The following is an 18597-nucleotide window of genomic DNA, read 5'->3' as shown; positions in this document are numbered from 1 at the left end:
AGGCTCATTGATACTAAAACAATGGAAGATTCACTGAGAATGCTGAGCACAGACCATGTGGTGATTTTTCTTCTGAGATGTGTGTGAAAATAACAAGTCACAGCAATGGATCACAGATGGAAGCTGACAGAACTAGTAGAGTGAGACTTGAACAGATTGTTGTATAGTCTAGACTTGTGGCTTGGATCATGAAGTGATTGGTGGTTGACAAATTCCAATTTAAAAAAAAATTCAAAATTAATTACAAATATAACTTGATTTGCATTTTTGGCCAATATATCACCAAATTCTGCCATAGAGTAATGGCAATACAGAACATGGAACTGGCCTTCCATGCTGACCACATTTGCATTCTAAGCTAGTCACATTTGTCTGAATTTGGTCCATATCCTTCTTCAGTGCCATTCTTTGCCCTGCATTTCCATTCATTCACATTTCTCGCACTCAATATCTGCAACAAAATCTCATCTAAAAATGCTCAAAATCAGAATAATTTCTTCTCACTTTGCACCTGAAGTTGCTGACTCGTCCGACAGAGTGAGGTCTCTTTCACTGCAATGGGTCCATGAGCACTAAAGTAGAGCTTCCAGTGGTTGCCCATTGAGTGAGTTCAATGGATCATCTTCCTGTGGGAATCATCGTAGTTGCTTCATTGCCTTAATTTTCTAGTAATGAATATGGGATCATATGGAGATGGAGCAGCGACAATGAACTTCTTTTAATCGAATCACAAAACTGTATGAAATCATTTGGCCCTACAAATCTCTACTGATCTTTTGTTGAGGAACCAATTCAGCCTTAAAGCCACTAGGAGTATAGATTCTTAGATACACTTGGTATGCTGTTTTATTGAGTCATACTTGTAAAACCAGATGATAAATAAACTTGAAAATTAATTAAAATACTCAAAACACAAATCTATTTAGAAAATATCAGTGGAAAGAAGAAGCATTACTCATTCTTTTCCCTGTTGCAAGGGCATCTGTTTAAAGTATTAGGACATAGAATCATGGAAGATAGGAGCAGGAGTAGGTCATTCGGCCCTTCAAGCCTGCTCCACCATTCAATGAGATCATGGCTTATCTTAAAGTTCAGTACCCCGTCCCCACCTTCTCTCCATAACCCCTAATTCCCTTATACTGAGGAAATATATCTAATTCCCTCTTAAATATATTCAATGAACCTGCCTCTACTGCCCTCTGTGGCAATGAATTCCACAGATTCACCACCCTCTGGGTAAAGAAATTCCTCCTCATCTCGGTCCAAAATGGTTTGCCTATAATCCTCGAACCATGGCCCCAGGTTCTGGACTCCCCCACCATTGGAAACATCCCTTCCGCATCCATTCTGTCCAGTTCTGCCAGAATTTTATATGTCTCTATGAGATCCCCTCTCAATCTTCTAAACTCCAGCGAGTATAATCCCAAATTGCGCAATCTTTCCTCATAAGTTATTCCTGCCATTCCAGGTATCGGCCCGGCGAGCGACCCGGCGAGCGAACGACGCGGCGAAGGAATGGGACTTCCAAGCTTTGGCTCAACAGGCTTAGGCAAAAGCAGGTGAGGAGAAAGGTAAGCGGATTTATTTTAACTTAGTTATGCCTATGGGGTTAGTGCTTTGTACTGGGTGTCAGATGTGGGAACCATGGGTGAGTTCCACCCTCCCAAATAGCCACATCTGCATCAGGTGCACCGAGATGCAGTTCCTTAAGGACCGAGTTGGGGATCTGGAGCTGTAGCTTGAGGACCTGCAACTGGTAAGGGAGAGTGAGGAGTTAATAGATTCAAGTTTCAGGTAGATAGTTACCCCGAGACTAGAGGTGTCAGGTAAGTGGGTAACAGTCAGGGGAGGGAAGAAAAATGTCTGGAAAATGGAGAGCACACCTGTGACTACCCCTCTCAGCAACAGGTATATGGTGTTGGATGCTGTTAAAGGAGATGACCTGACAGAAGCTGGCTGCAGTGACCAGGTCGCTGGCACTGAGCCTGGCACGGTGGTACAAAAGGTAAGGAGGAATGCAGTGGTCATTGGGGACTACATTGTCAGAGGTACAGATAAGAGAGGTGATTGATTTGGATGTTTCCTTGATTTTCTCTGTGCCTATTTTAATTGGCCATGTGTTTCAAATCAGGACATGTCGGTATGAGCAAGTTCTGCACATTCAAAGTGCTGAAATCTCATACAAACTAAGTCAATCCATGGATGCAACTCATAAATTAGATAAGAGGGACAGGTGGGTGGTCTTTTGTAGATGGAAACTGGCGGAGCTCTTTTTGGTAAGCAGTGGCCAGGTCTGCAGCCAGCGATGGCTGCACGAGGAACTTCAGCTCACGGTCAATGAGCTGGAATCTAAGTTCGAAGTGCTTCTACACATCAGGGAGGTGCAGATTTACCTGGACATGGTACTCCAGTCATGTCCCATAGATTAATTATATCTAAATTAATGGGAAACAGGGACAGAGCAGAGTCTCTGCAGGTAGAGGGATCCAAAGGGCAGTTCCAGGTGAGTCTCCAACCTTATATTTAAAGTACTTTAGACATAAAACACTTTAAAGCACAGAGGGTTTTGAAAGCACGGTAACGTGCCCTTCAGGCTCATGAGCCCGTGTCACCCAAATAGACCAATCAACCGATGTTTTGAAGGGTGAGAGGAAACTGGAGGACCTGGGGAAAATCCATGCAGACACATGGAGAACATACAAATTCCTTACAGACAGCAATGGATTCGAAGCCAGAACTAACTGCTACGCTAACTGTGCTGCCAAACAGTTATGAAATTTTTGCTCCCTGTGGGGTCAAGACTGGGGAATGTAGGAAGGATATTTAAACTCTCCAAAACACCAGGGCATGAGCAGCCATTCAAGTCAGGGGTGAAAAGAGAAATGTGGTTGTCACAGGGGAGACCGCAGTTAGGAGAACAGACAGTGTTCCTCGCTGCAAATACAAAGGGTCCTCTGTATATTTCTTCTGACCAAAGGACTAAAAAGGAGAAAAAAAAACTCATAAAAAGAGAGAAAATTGATTTTGAGAGAAAACCTCTGTGTAATACCTAAACAAACACTGCTTTCTATGGATATATAAATAGGAAGAGGGCAGCTAAGGTTGGAGTGGGATCTCTGGAGAATGAGGCTGGTAAATTAATAATAAGAAACAAAGAAATGGCAAGTATGTTAAATCAATTTTTCTTATCGGTCTTCACTGTGGAGGATGCTATAAATAGCCCCATGATAACAGAAGGACTAATTTCAAACAACAGGTAGAAACTTGTGAAAATTCCCACCACAAGGGGCAAAGTATTAGTGAAACCTGTCAGGCTAAAGGTAGTCAGGTGTCTTGGGACCAATACCTGCACCAGAGGTTTTTGAAAGAAGTGCCTGCAGCGAAAGTTATCAAAACTTTCCATAATCCAGGAGGGTATCAAAAGATTAGAAAGCAACCAATGAAATTCCCTTGTTTAAAAAGGGGGAAGGCAAAGGACTGGGAACTAGAGGCTTGCTAGTTTAACATCTATTATTGGCAAGTAGAAAGAGTTAATAATCAAAAAGGAAATAAAAAGAATCAATAATCGAAAAGAAAATATTGGAAGTAATCAAACCAAGCTAACATGGTTTTAGAATTATTGATGCTTCATCAATAGCAAAAGTTTCATCAAGGTTTGAAAAATGCCAGACACTGCCTCACTTTAGGAGTTGCGGAGGAGCTAGTGGAGTTGTTCAAGTGAACCGGTACGGACTTGAAGGGCCGACATGGCCTGTTTCCGTGCTGTAAACGGTTATATGGTTATATATGGTTAAAAGGTAAATCATGACTTACAAATTTGTTTGACTCGTTTATGCGTGTGTCAGGAAGCATTGATAGAGAACCTACAGATATAATGTACAGTATTTAGATCTCTAAATGAAAAGTCCACTTAATTGGAGGAAGAGTGTTAGAAAACTGGCCACCACATGGAAAACCGAGCAGAGAGTTCAATTAGAGGACGACTATGCTCCATACATCATACATGTCTGATGTGGAAGTCCTGTGAAATTGTGTGTGTGTGTGGGTAGTAGGTGGCGAGACATGCTTGCAGAATTATCAAAAGGGACTGATGTCAATTGGAAAAGATGGCAGCAGGAACCGATGTGTCCGAGGATTAACAAGGTGATCAACAGCTGGCTGAAAAAATGAGGGAGCTCCCATTTTATCATTTTCTTCATCTTATTTTTTTAGTCTGAGAATAAGTAAATTATGAGCCTCAAATGAACCATTTTTAACAGGGTAGAAAGATTTGAGTCCAGGAATTCCTTTCCTACATAAATTGGCACTGAACCAGTGCTGCTTGGCAGGCTAACACTGATTTGAGAAGTTATATAACAATCAAAATGTTCTATAATATGGCTTCCAGAGTAGCACTGTTAGGTTTCCCTGGCATAGCACTGTGCTGTGGCAGTCTCAGACCTCATTATAGTTTTGATCTATTGGAAGTTTTTGCAGCTGTCACTTCTTTGCTTCATTTGTTTTTAAAAATACATAATTCAAATAGCACTCTTCCGGCTGCTAGAGAGTGTTGTTGCTTTTGATACTGGTAAATGATGATGGAGGGATTGGGAAAGATGAGTGGGGGGAACATTGTGAGGATCTGGAAAATCTTTTGAGGAACATTGCTCCTAGGGGAAACAGTTGTTGCACAAATGGGCCTCCAGTGGTCTAGTCCGATACAGCTGGCAGGAAATTAATCTCGATATGGATTGCAAACTTTGAATTTTTGTGCTTTATGACTATCTGTGGGCCAATGGACAGTGTGTTGAATATGGTGATGTCCCCCATTGCAGCAGTAGGCAACAAATTATGAGGTTTGGCGGAGGACATGATTGGCAATCTGTGATGGTGAATAATTTGAGGCTGGGAAGCCACGAATGACCATGAACATGAATTACATGCTCCATGTCATCCAACCACATGTGAAGACTATTTGGTAAAGCTTAGAATATATGGAGGTCAGACGTTGCTCCTCAGAGTTCGAGCTATGGGCAGGATTCTCTCTAAGCATTAGGTGGCTAAAGACGATTCCTATCCAAATACTTTATGGCATGCTGTGCAGGAATGCCCCGTTATGTGCAACTTGATCAAATTTTTATAAATAGACCTTGACCCCCTCGAAGGACGGAATATCAGATCATTAGAACAGAAACTAATAAAAACCCCTGGTATCTGGCACCGATTGGGATTGGTATATTTGGTGACTCAGTGTTCCTTAGATTGCCAAACTGACCGCTAGGAGCACCAATTATTTTACCTATTTATTTTCCATGATTTTTGCCAGTTGCTTGAGGCTGCTGGTTGCTTGAATTCCAGATAACAGGTATTTTAATGTATATTGTAGTGTTGCATGGATGGGGTCACTCTGTGGATAAAGCTGAGAAGCAAAGAGCTGTAACACTTTTGTTAATTACATTCTTTCAAGGAAAATTGAAAGGAGCCAAAGCAGACCCATAAATTAATCATCCTTGCAGTTGTCTCATATCCTTCACGGTCAATAATCCATATTTCACTCAACCACTTAGGCGTGATCAGAGAAGATCTAAATTACCAGTATTTAGAATGAACAGTGTGCAAATTCAGGAGTGAAGCTTCAACATCCTGTGGTTCAGACAAGGAAAGAACACAGATTGAGCGTAGGACTTTAAGTTTTAATGGAAAGAGGGCTAGTGAAAGTTGGTAATGCTGTGAGTAATGAAGAACAGTGAAGTGGACGATGATGTTGGAGGTGAATATTGAATTGTTAAGCCATTGTTCACCTCATTTAAAGGAGTTTTTAGTCCACTATGATGTTTTCAATAGTAATGAAAGTTTTGTTAGGAAGTCAAGGGTTCAAATTTCTCACTAGATGTGAAAAGGTCTAGAATTGAATACAATCTGGGTGAAGCCCATTTTCAGCTGCATAGCTCCATTTTTTGCATGTTTTATAGGAAGGGACATCCCTGCTGATAGCGTGTAAGTGGAATATGCCACATCTTTCTTCACAAACTCCATGGGATATTAATTGATAAAGAGCTATTTTGTCAAACAACAGGCAGGAGTAAGTGGCAAAAATACAATCATTAAATACTGATAAATTCTTGGTTCCAATGGTTCAAACTTAAAAATATTTTCTTTTGAGAGATATTATTTACAAGAAATCCACACAGGTCATGGGGAGAATGCCAACCTCCTAACAGACAGTGCTGCATTCAAACCAAGATAGATGGCACGATAATAGCATTGCGCTAACCGGCACACTAACCATACCACCCATCTTGCCATTCCTTTACCACCATTCAGTCCCTTTAGTATCCACTCATGTAGGCCATTGATAATTGCTGATTAAACTCATTATTTTCTGGAATTGGGATAAAGGTTAATACAGAATAGAAACCGGCCCTTTGACTCAACTTGTCCAGGTTGACCAAGATGTCTACTCAAGCTGATCTCATTTGCCTGTATAGGTCCGTATCCAAAATTTATGTTTAAAAAGCCTTTACAAATTGAAGTTTTTGGAGTACAAATGCAGAATATGTGGATGCTGGAATTATTCAGCTGGACAGCTATGAAGGAAAAGACAGTGTTTCATATGCTGATCCTTCATGTTGTTCTGACCTTTCCTTTCTTCTCCTGAGGCAAGATCTGTTCTTCACATTCCATCTCCCATCATTAACTAAGTCATGTCACTTCTTGTACGTTAACAAACATTTTCAAAAGTTTAGCATAGTGGTTTTAATGCAACACCATTACAGCACCTGTGACCCAGGATCAAATGTGCTGCTGTTTATCAGGAGTTTGTACATTCTCCCTGTGACCGTGTGGGTTTCCTGTCATGTTCCAAAGACACACAGGGTTAGTCAGTTATTCGTCTTATGGATGCAATCAGGTGGAGTGGGCTCATGGGTCAGAAGGGCCTATTGCCATGGTCTATTTGTAAAAAAAAAAATGAAGCAAAGCCATTTTGCTCAATATTTTGCACCTTCCCCTATTGCACTTTGTTAGTCGTCATGAATCCACCTTTCTTTTCTTGATGTCACTTTAAAACATCCATTCTACTCTGCTCAACTGTTTCCTTTGATAGCATGTTTTACATTTTAATCATTCTCTGACTACATTCTGGCCTGTATTTCTATGAAAGAAGATGGATGTTGCAATGTTGAACTCATATCCAACTACTTTATGACATGATGTACTGGCTTTTCAATGGAGTACATTGTCAAAGTTTGTTTAAGAAGTTGTACAAAAAACAAAGAGTACAACCACCTTCTACAGAAGTTCTTATCAGATTATCAGGGCCAATAGTATGGCATCACTTGGGGTGGTGGGGGGAGGGTCACACAGTTCATGAAGCTGAGAATCCGAGAAGAACATCACAAAGCATCATTAGTCACACAATTTCAAGGCAATTGAGAGGAGGAAAAGCATATCAATCAATTAAAGCATCAAAAATCTTTTAATAGAGGACATTATTGATAAAGGTAGGGAGACTTGCCCCATTTCCCAAAGTACTCACTCTTATCTATGTCAACAGTAGTCAGTCAAGGCACAAGACATTAAGGAGATTTATTGCTCGGCCGTGAACAAGACCCAACATTCTATATACACATTGAAGCTAATACAACAATAAGAGATGAACAAGTACCACTGAAAATAATTGGAGCAGATTGTGATTTGGTTTGATAGGCAAGTTTTGGAAAATCTTCATTGTACATAATGGATTATAAAACTATTTTCTACTTTTGGGATTGGAGTTGAAATCAAACTCTGACAAAAGGGCTAAAATTTAATGTCAGCTGGAAAGATTCCAAATGGAACATATTTGGCACAACCTCAAGTAAGGGATTGCAACTACAAACAATCAGGTTGTCTATAATTTGATTCCAGCTCCTTGCGTTTTCCAGGGAGCCTAAAAGTATGAGAAATCCCACAGCCAGGGATCAGGGCACCAGTGTGCGGGAATGCCACTCACAACAGCTCCGCTTGAAGTAACCCAACAACATTACTTGGACATCATGACCACATCAATGCGGTCACTGAAATCCATACTTAACGCACCTCTGGAAACAGAAGATAATGGAGTGAGGAGAAGTGAAATTCATGGATGAAAGAACTATTTATGAATATCAGAAAAGGAAGGTGAAAAGGTGAACATGATGATCAGACCAACTAGCTGTAGGCTCTGGCCGTCTTCCTATGATGACCATACACATTTAAAATGTATTGCATTATTACAGATGCAGTGTCTGAAATCTGCATCGCCAATTTAGCTCAATTGTCAACAAATTCAGATTCTGAAGAGCAGCGTTTGACAGAAAGTACAAAAATTGAATATGAGCACAGTGGGACAATGAATTATACCAGGCAACATTTTAATACTAAGCATACTGATTACATAATAATTGAGTTAAACAAGAAAATCTGGAGGTGCTGGGGTCAAGGAACTGACATTTCTGTAACACATTCCACTTATTCTCTGTAGGAATTTTACAACTTTTTTTTCTAGTTCTAGCTCAAATCGACACTGCTTGACATAAACATGATAAAGACACACATCAAACCCAATAGTATTATGGATGCATTACAAGTAGCAGCCATTTAATGCATATATAACACATTTTTGATTGCAATGAATCTTCACGTTGTGGCACTGTTGATTGCAACCTTCCATTTATTTTAAAGACTGTAGATTAACTGGGATCCAATTGGTACCTCAAACTGCTTTTTCAATGAAAAGCTAACCCTTTCCTTGGCATTTCCATGCCACTATGTACATGTGATACTATGCTTCCATTCAGAGGGTTTCCTTCTGCTGGCCAAAAATTAATGCACCTTATAACACTGTAGAAAAATGTCAAAACCCACTTTACAATCTATTCTTAAAAAGTACCAAATCTTTTTTTTTTTTAAACCAGCCAAAATATAAAGTGTCAGAATATAGGGTGGAATATGGTTCATTTTTACAAAAGGAAAAATGAGAAATTACTTCTTTTTTGCTACCCCCCCCCCCAATTTCCTTTCACTCACTGGCCTGTGGTTCCTATGTTCCTTTTCCACCCACTCTGTTCTTGCATTCCCTTTGCTCATTGGTCCTGGATCCTGCACTCCTTTTTATTCACTGAGGCTCCAGTTCCTGTGCTCCCTTCCTTGACTGCGACCCAGTTTCTTTGTGCTCCCTTCAATCCACTGAGGTCCTAGTTTATGTGCTCCCTTCTGCTCTCTGGGACCCAGTTTCTCTGCTCCCTTCTATTCATTGGGAGCCCGATTCCTGTGATTCCCTTCCATTCTCTGGGACCTAGTTCCTTCACTCCCTTCTACCCACTGAGGCCCAGGTTCCTGCTCTTCCTTTCAACTTACCAGGGCTCTGGTTCCTCAGCCTCCTGCCAACTCCCAGGGAATCTGGTTCCTATTCAAATTACTTACAATTTACTTTAAAAAAAAATCTTTATTGATTTTCAGTAATAAGTTTGTTCAATACAATTATGGGATGTGCTAAAAGAAAAAAAAATACAAAAACAAGCACTGCAAAAATAATCATACATATGAAATCCCAAAGCACACCCATAATAATAAAAAATGGACATAATAAATAAAAATTTTACATTTTCCTAACCCTTGACCCTAAACAAGATTAAAAGTTAATGTTAATGAAACAAAGTAGCTCACTCTGAACTGTGACAACACAGTGCTAAAGTTCTGTATTAACAATGAACCTCGAGATTATGGTAATAGTCGATGTATGGGGACCATAACATTTGGAATCTAATGTTTGAATCATTAATTGCGTAGCTAATTTTATTCAAAATTTGAACAGAACATTATATTTTAGCCATTGTGCATGAATAGGTGGGATATTATCTTTCCACTTAATCAAAATAGCATATCAGGCCAGCAATGAACATAAATGCGATACATGTAATTGGAGTTAGTAAAACATTGTCTTCAAGAGTTCCAAACAGAGCAATAAAAGGATTTGGTTCTAATTTTGAAAAACTTCTCCAAAATTTTTCCAAACTCCAGAACATATGAATTAGAGAAGCATTGCCAGTTTTCCATTAATCACAAAGAGGACTGGAATCTGAGTAAAAATGAGATGGTTTGAGATGAGACATGTGGGGCTTTGTCTACCACTTTGAATTGCAAGGATTTTAAACTTGTTGGTTTCACTAAAATATTTATCATAATACAGTATAACAAAAATTTGTTAAAATCGTTTAGGGTATTAATGTACCTAACAGTATAGAAAATTAGGTAATCTGGATCACCAACCCTGAACATGCTGGAATATCAGAGTTTTGCTCCAAATAATTAATAAACAGATACATTATTGCATATTGGGGGGGGGGGGTCAATGCACGAGGCTCAGCAAAACTAGAAAGAGTGGGCAAAGCTATGGGCCAGGATGAGACTCAGGAGGACGATGGGCAGGTCATGTCAGATATTAAAATAATTCTGAATCTCAAGTTTTCATCTCATGTTCCTATTTGCTGCTCACAATTCACTATATTGTGTTCAGGGTTATAGAGTCATCCAGCATGGAACAAGCCCTTCAGCCCAACTCATCCATGCCCATTTGCCTGCATTTAATTGATATGCTTCTAAGCCCTTCCTATTCAGAGAACTCTTCAAATATCTTTTGCATGTCAAAATTGTACCCACTTTAATAGCTTCCCTTGGTAGCTCATTCCAGACACAAACTACCATGTGAGTGAATAGACAGACTCTCAAATCTTGTCCCTCTCAACTTATCCCACACCGCAGTGTTATCCAAAATCATCTGTTTCCCCTGACCTCATAATTCAGGAGAGGGTATGTACCCACATGCCCTGGGCCAAGTAGCCTATTGCACGACCTAATTTGTCAATCTCCCATGGAAGACTCTGCTTTGAGTTGCCCTCATCTGGAGTTAATGTTGCAGCTATGTGTGGTGATGAAGAATGGAATGGCTCTCCTGCTGAGAGAAAAAAAAAAGACCATCTGCCATTGTTCAGACAAATCATTGTTGAGGATCTTTGACCATAAATGCCATTAGTGCTGGTCTCAGACTATTTGTGGAAAACGGACTAATTTTCTTTTTAAAAAATACTTCTACAGTGGTTCAGACTAAATACAATGGGACTGGATTGCACTGTAATACAGAAAGTAATTTATTGGAAAAATGCCACTTTATATTTACAATAATGTGACAGTTTATGGGTGCTTATCCCAGACTGTTATTGCTGGCGAGACTTTCCGGCTAATATGAACAATTAGTAGATTTGTATTTGCAGAACCTAGAATGAAGGAAATGGACTGTGGAACAGGCACTTAAAAGCTATTTTCCATATTATTATAACCTTAGAGATATTGTTCTCAGTGAATGGATCTCCGAATGTTTGCTTAGTGGAGGTATAATGCGAGGGAGGTTCTTTGATTTAAAATGCGTTCATTTATTTTACTGGTTTAATGCATCACAAGAAAATCATTGCAATTGCCCAAGATGGGAAATGTTGAGCAACTTTTCTATCCCTCACTGAAACTGGAATCACTCAATCATTCCCCAGCGAACCAAGTCTAATGCAAACATTAAAGTTGTTTGATTGCTGCGTATCCCTTATGACATTTTCAACATGTCAGGGGTAGATTTCTACTTGGCTTGGTTGGTATCGAGTTCACTGCTCAAAGACTTGAAGTCAAAAGAAACAATATAACTGGGAGGAAAACAAATATGTCTATTGCCTATTTTGCACTGGCTCTCTCCTTGAACTCTATCTCTTCAAAAGAGGAAGAACAAAAAAAAAAAAATCACAGAAGTCTTGTTACTACTGGTGAGAGTAAACCTAGTATTTTAAGAATTGTTATGGTCACTTCTTTAATGAGCATTGCAAGGTGTTGAGCAAACATTTACTAAGGTGGATTCTGGGAAGAAAAACAATGATTGTATGAGGAAGCTACAAAGCCTGGGCTTATGGGTTGTCAGGAGCGAGAAGAATGAGAGGTGATCTTACATTCCCCTCATCCAGGAAATAGGAGCTAAAAGGGTCACCCATTTGAGATGGAGATAGAACTGCTCACAGAGGATGCTGCATCTTTTGAAAGTCTTTTCCTCGAGGAGGCGGCGCCCCGGAGGCGGCGCCCCGGAGGCGGCGGCCTCACTGAATCTATTTATGATGGAGATGGAATTTTTTGATTGCTGCAGAATTATTTTACACAAAACAGAGGAGAGGCCAATGGGTACATCAACTACAATGAGCCAGTTAAACAGAAGTGAGGTGCTATCGGCATGCATGCTTCAAGTCCTTGAACCTTTATTCAATTTCTCCTTCATGACAATCATTATATTGTCCACAAATGTGTTCCTGACCATGGAACCATAGAAAACAAGCCATTTGGCCCTTCTAATCTGTGCCAAAACATATTCCTCTAGTCCCACTGACATGCACCCATTCCATAACCCTCTAGACCTCTCCCATCCATGTATCCATCCAATTTATTCTTAAAATTTAAGAGCAAGCCCACATTTACCATGTCAGAAGGCATCTCATTCCAAAGTCCCACCTCTCTCTGAAGAGACTTTCCCCATAAACATATCACCTTTCACCCTAAAGCCATGCCCTCTATTTATCTCTCCCAATCTGTGGAAAGAGCCTATTTGCATTTACTGTCTATTCCCCACATAATTTTGTAAACCTATCAATCTCTCCTCATTATTCTATGCTCTAAGGAATAAAGTCATAACCTGTTTAATCTTGCCTTGTAACTCACCTCCTGAAGACCCAGCAACAGCCTAGTTAATCTTCTTTGCATTCTTTCAATCTTACTGATATCTTTTCTGTAATTTGGTGACCAGAACTGCACACAATATTCCATATTTGGCCTCACCAATAACATCCCAACTCCTATACTCAATACTTTGATTTATGAAGGCCAAGATGCCAAAAGCATTCTCTAAAACCCTATCTACCCATGACACCACTTTCAGGGAATTATATATCTGTATTCCCAGATCCCTTTTTTCCACCGGACTCCTCAGTGCCCGATCATTTACTCTGCATGTCCAATCTTGGTTTTCCCTTGAAAAAAATAGAACACCTCACACTTGTCTGCATTAAATTCCATCTGCCATTTTCAGCCCATTTTTCCAGTTGGTCCAGATCCCTCTGCAAGCTTTGAAAACCTTCCTCGCTGTCCACAAAAAGCTTTGAATCTTAGTGTCATCAGCAAACTTGCTGATCAAATTTCCCACATTATTATCCAGATAATTCATAAAGACAATAAACAACAATGGTCGTAGCACTGATCCTGGAGGCACAGCACTAATCACAGGCCTCCAGTCTGACAAGCAATCGTCCACCATTACTCTCTGGCTTTTCCCGTCCAGCCAATTTAGAATCCATTTTCCAACATCTCTATGGAAACCTTGTGCCTTTACCTTCTGAACTTAACCTCCCATGTGGGACCTTGTCAATGTCCATGTAGACAACATCCACAGCCTTTCCTTTTTTGGTAACCTCCTCGAAAAACTCTACAAGATTCGGTAAACACAACCTACCATGTTCAAATCCATGCTGACTATCCTTAATCAGCCCTTGGCTGTCCAAATACTTGTATATCCTACATCTCAGAACACCCTCCAATAATTTACCCACTATTAACGTCAGGCTCAATGGCCTATTTTCTTGATTTTTTTGGAACTTTTTTTTAAACAATGGAACAATATGAGCCACCCTCCAATCCTCTAGCACCTCACTTGTGGCTAACTATATCTGGCAATGCCCCTGCAATTTCCATACTAGTCTCCTTCAAGGTCTGAGGGAATATCATATCAGGCCTTGGGGATTTATCTACCTTTATTCGATGTAAGACAGCAAGCTCTTCCTCATCTTTAATTTCTATATGCTCCATGCCACTACTGTTTGTTTCCCTTCCTTACTTGTAAATGCTGATGCAAAAAAACTGTTCAAGATCTCCCCCATGTCATTAGGCTCCACACATAGATGACCACTCTGATCTTCTAGGGGACCAATTTTGTCCATCACTATCCTTTTACTCTTGATATACTTGTAGAATCCCTTCAGATTTACCTTCACATTATCTGCCAAAGCAACCTCTCATCATCTTTTTGCCTTCCTGATTTCCTTCTTAAATATTTGCATTTTTACCATTCATCGGGCAAGAAATCTTCTCCAGAATTTCAAGTTGGATTTGTTGTGGGCTTACCCTATCATCAACATTTCCAACCAGGAATTCAGATTAAACAAAACTTTCCTTGGAGAACAATCGGAATGTGGAGCTGGTTACCCCATGGAGCGACATGTGCAGTTAATGCAAACCTAATTGCAAATGGAATTAGTGCGACTATTAATATTGAGAAAGATAGGTAGTTGGCCGACTGTGGCAATGGATCCAAAAAATACTGATTGAAACCACCTGTGGCTAAAGGACTGCAGCACTTTAATGCCTGATAAAGTTTATCAGTGACCATGAGCTCTTCAAGCAGCATTATTTCTGCTTTTATGCATTAATATAGGAAATGAGAATGCTACTAGTCAACAGCAACTAGTCAAGATCCTGGTGGACATTCAACTAGCCTCACCACTTTAAAAACAAAAGCACAACTGGTGGGAGATCACACCATGGACTTGGAGGAGGGAAGTCAGACGCATCCGGAATTAATTTTCATTGTGCATCTATATTTAAGCAGTACATGACCTCACCAGCATCTTCTCCCAAGACTACACTCCAATATCGAAGCCCTTAGTTCTCACAGGGCACCAAATCACATAGAACACAAGAAAATGTAAGCAGGAGCAGGATACCTGACCTCCCCCACTCCTCAAGCATGTCCTGCTGGCCACTATGGGCACGATTGATCTACACTGGCCTTAACCTCTCGCCCGTGCCAGTCCCCATCACCCTCAATTCCTCATTTTTTCAAAAATATTCTCCACCTTCACCTTAAAGACTTCCAAATACATATCCACCACAACACTCAGGGGAAAAGAATTCCAGAGATGTGCTACCTTCTGCAAAAATAATTTTCTAGGATACTTCATTTTCAATTATAGTACTTCAATTTGGAATACAAATCCCCTCATCCAAAAGTCTCCCACTAGTGACAATATTTCACTATCTACCCTATCTTAAGAGCACCTCTCATTCTTCTAAACACTATGCCTAAGGAATAATGTGGCCATTATTCATTCACTGCTATCCTTGCTGAAGTGTTATCAGAACCTCTTGCAGTTCTTCAGCTTTTTGCTCTTTATTTTTATGAATCTTCAAATTTTTGTTTGTTTTATTATTTAAAGGTTTCTGACATAAATTTACTTTGTAAATATAAACAATTATAAAATATTTGCAATGATTGCAGCCATTTTAAATTAATCCTCTTGATTCACAAACTCCTTTGACATAAATGAGCTGTCAAAAGGCCATCAGAACAGATCAGGGGCAAGGCCATGGGATCTTCAACCTGAGGCCTCATTGTTGTTTATGGACTATAGTCTAAAGTCCTTCCATTACCAAGCACTAAGAGGCTGAGACTGAGAGGAAGCCCTTCAGACAACAGGGAGGGGTGGGGGGGTGGGGGGTGGTCATGATAAGTTGCTACTGTGGTGGCAATGGTGTAAATATGAATATATTGGTGTACAGTTATGAAAATGTATGGATACAGAACTAAGGGTAGGAAAAGACTGAATAGTTTTCCTTTTGTCAATAATTTATTGTGAATAAAGTCCATTTTTGGTTTTAAAAACTCTCGTACGGGTTGGCATGCGAAAGGAAAGCCTGGAGGATATTACAGCTTGTGGCACCCTAGTAAATGTGCAATCTAAGGAAAAGCACTAGTGCATGAAGTTGACAGAAACAGATGTGCTTATGGCCATTGATTTTGTCCTGATCCCTGACTAATTGGCCCATACAATTCTCAGCTTCGAAGTGGAAACCCAGCTTGGATAGTTGATGGGTTGAAGTGAAGCTTTTGGTGAAATTGATGATTTAGAAGGGATTTGAAAGAAAAATATTCTGCAATCAGTAAGTGAGTTTAAAAAAAATTGGTAGGATTGATTTTGAAGATTTGTTTACGAGCTGGCAATAAACCAGTTCCCATAACAGGCATTACAATAAAAAATAAATAATGAGAACATTTGGGGGAACGGGGTGGAACAATGGAGCAGTTCAAGAAGTTGATGTCTCACAGCAGCAGATACTGACTTTCAATCGAACTTCCAGTTATGTTTCCTTGGAATGTGCATGGTGTCCCTTTGTTATGATGTGGAGCCTAATGACATGGAGCGGGGGTGGGGGGGGGGGGGGGTGTTGGGGAAGAAAAGAATTCTTGATTTTTTTTTTAAAAAAAATTTTTCATTTTTCACACTATGAACCATATAAACCAAAATACACACAAACATTTTCCCTCTTGAATATAAACAATGTAATTTTCTCCCCTTTTCCCCCTCCTTCCCTCCTTTCCAATCCCCTCCCTACCCACTAAACATTCAACATATACAATACAATAAACCCATTAAACAATGTCATCACACAATAAAAATAAACAAGAAAATTGTATCATCTACTGGGTCAGTTCATTTTGTCTTCTTCTCATTCTATCATTTTAGGGGGTGGAGGTCCACGGTAGGCCCTCTCTGTTGTATTCCATGTACAGTTCCCAAATTTGTTCGAGTACTGTGACTATTTTTTAATGTTATTCTTTCCAATGGAATACATTTATTCATTTCTATGTACCATAGGCTCTCTTCTGATTTCCAAGTTGACATTATACATTTTTTTGCTACAGCTAAGGCTATCATAATACATCTTTTTTGTGCTTCATCCAATTTGAGGCCTAGTTCTTTACTTCTTATATTACCTAGAAGATCTCTGGATTTTTTGGTATGTTGCTTTTTGTGATTTTATTTAATACCTGATTTAGATCTTCCCCAAATTTTTCCACTTTCTCACATTGTAACCAATTATATCGTATCATGCGTATCCTCATGTTTATGTATTTCTCAGTTCTGGAGCATAGCTTTTCCCATTTTTCATTTTTTCATCTTTATGTTTAGATCTTTTTCCCTCTTTTGTTAGGGTTTACAGCTTATTTCATTGTTCTCTTTCTCTTGCAGCTTGATGTACATGTTTGTTATAAATCTTTTAATTATCACTGTGTCTGTAATCACATATTCAAAGCTGCTTCCTTCTGGTAACCTCAGCCTGCTTCTCAATTTGTCCTTTAAGTAGGTTTTCAGCTGGTGGTATGAAAACATTGTACCATGAGTTATACCATATTTTTACTTAATTTGTTCAAAAGATAATAAATTATTTCCCAAAAATTCTATGTGAATCTTCTTCCAAATGTTGAGCAGATGGTGCAGTACTGGTGAACTTCCATGTTGCACCAGCTTTTCATCCCACTTATAAAGTATATGTTCTGGTAGCTTCTCCCCTATTTTATCTGGCTCTAACTTGGTCCAATCTGGTTTTTCCCTTGTTTGATAAAAATCTGATAGATATCTTAATTATGCTGTTCTATAATTGAAATACTGAAATTGCAAGAATAGGAGCAAAACAAACTGATAAAACCATTTGAAATAGAGGAAATACAGGATATATTAAAAAAGCTACCGATAATAAAATACCTAGAGAGGACAATCTCCCAATAGAATTCTATAAAACATTTAAAAGATTTATTAATTCCTCCTCTCCTGGAAGTAATGAACCTGGAAGTAATGAACCAGATTGAAGAAACACAAAACATGCCAGATTCATGTAAAACAGCAATATTTACAGTAATACCAAAGATGGGGAAAGATCCACTAACACCAGCATCGGATAGATCAATATCTCTAGTTAACCCAGATTATAAGATAATAGCAAAACTATTAGCAAACAGATTGGCCGACTGTGTACCAAAAATAGTAAAACTAGATCAAACTGGATTTATTAAGAATAGATGAACAACGGACAATATCTGTGTTCATTAACTTAATCCATGCAGTACAAGGAAATAAGACACCAAGAGTGGGTTTTGCTTTAGATGCAGAGAAAGCCTTTGACAAGGTAGAATGGAATTATTTATTCAAAGTACTACAGAGGTTCAACCTACCAGAGAAATATATTAATTAGATTAAAGCATTATATAAGGGACCATTGGCGAAGGTGATAGTAAATGGATATATAATCGAACCAATTTAAATTAAGCAGGTCAAGTAGGCAGGGATGTGCACTATCTCCCTCACTGTTCACTTTAGCTATAGAACCCTTGGCAGAACTGATAAGAACAGAAAATAAAATAAAAGGGATAAAAATAAGAGAAGGAATATAAAAATCAATCTATTTGCAGATGACATCATAGTATACTTAACAGAACCAGAATTATGACTAAAAGAATTACATAAGAAATATGGAGAAGTATCAGGGAACAAGATCAACGCAAATAAAAGTGAAGTGATGCCAATGAATAATGAGGATTTCACAAAGTTTAAGAAAGAATCTCCATTTAAATGGCAAACACAAGCAATCCAATACCTAGGTATTAGACTAGATAATAATCTAGGCCATCAATACAAATTAAATTATCAGTCATTAATGAAGAAATTACAAGATGACTTAGAACAT

At 39.1% G+C, this 18597-nt stretch overlaps 1 long non-coding RNA gene across 1 annotated transcript in view; it reads left to right on the top strand.

Moving 5' to 3' along the window:
• The first annotated feature begins 45 nt into the window (after positions 1-45).
• The window catches only part of LOC138744031 (uncharacterized), a 64820-nt gene continuing 46268 nt past the window's right edge, over positions 46-18597 (top strand). The window contains exons 1-2 of the long non-coding RNA XR_011345214.1: positions 46-140; positions 1469-1571. This is a non-coding gene — a long non-coding RNA (uncharacterized lncRNA). The remainder of the gene's footprint in view (positions 141-1468; positions 1572-18597) is intronic.

The sequence above is a fragment of the Narcine bancroftii genome, chromosome 10 (assembly GCF_036971445.1).
Source record: "Narcine bancroftii isolate sNarBan1 chromosome 10, sNarBan1.hap1, whole genome shotgun sequence".
NCBI lineage: Eukaryota > Metazoa > Chordata > Chondrichthyes > Torpediniformes > Narcinidae > Narcine > Narcine bancroftii.
The sequence above is the reverse complement of the archived record's forward strand: the minus strand, read 5'-3'. Positions and strand labels throughout refer to the sequence as shown.